Here is a 541-nt window from a genome sequence, read left to right as displayed (position 1 = left end):
TTAGTTTGCAGATGAGTGTATATAGGCAGCATTTTGTTTAGAATCATGGATCTGCTGTGGGCCTCAACAGACACCACAAAACCTCCTGCTGCAATGGCTGTAGGTCGTAAAATACGACTATCTCTTGAGAAAGTTAGAGAAAAAAGCACAAACGACGCAATAATCAGCGCATTTAGTTGGTCGAAATTCGAGCACAGTGCAGCACTTATGGCTTGTTGGAAATGGAAAGAAAAGACATCGACGAAGAGCCAACAGACGAAAGAATTGTCTTGATCAGCTTGTACTCCAAACGAAAGGAGATTCGAAGATCACACTATTGTGGTGTATCAACGTTTGACACAACCGGCCACACTCTACAGTTGCAGCTCAACTTCGATGCAAAGGAAGGATGTGCCGATACCTAAGAATACCGGTCTAGCAAGTTTGGTTTGGTATGAAACCCCATCCTCAACCGATTGACAGACCACCATCACCAAAAACAAGAAGTGCATATTTTCGTAAAGGAAACTACTCACATGGTTGCTGGAAGCTCTTTGACAGC

General features: G+C 43.4%; 1 protein-coding gene across 1 annotated transcript in view; it reads left to right on the top strand.

Annotated features, from left to right (window-relative positions):
• The window catches only part of T265_05004 (hypothetical protein), a gene marked incomplete at both ends in the record, with an annotated part of 44494 nt that overhangs the window by 24997 nt on the left and 18956 nt on the right, over positions 1 to 541 (top strand). The gene's annotated exons all lie outside the window — the stretch shown is intronic.

The sequence above is a fragment of the Opisthorchis viverrini genome (genome assembly GCF_000715545.1).
Source record: "Opisthorchis viverrini unplaced genomic scaffold opera_v5_88, whole genome shotgun sequence".
Classification (NCBI taxonomy): Eukaryota; Metazoa; Platyhelminthes; class Trematoda; order Opisthorchiida; family Opisthorchiidae; genus Opisthorchis; species Opisthorchis viverrini.
This window is presented reverse-complemented; position numbering and strand designations above follow the sequence as displayed.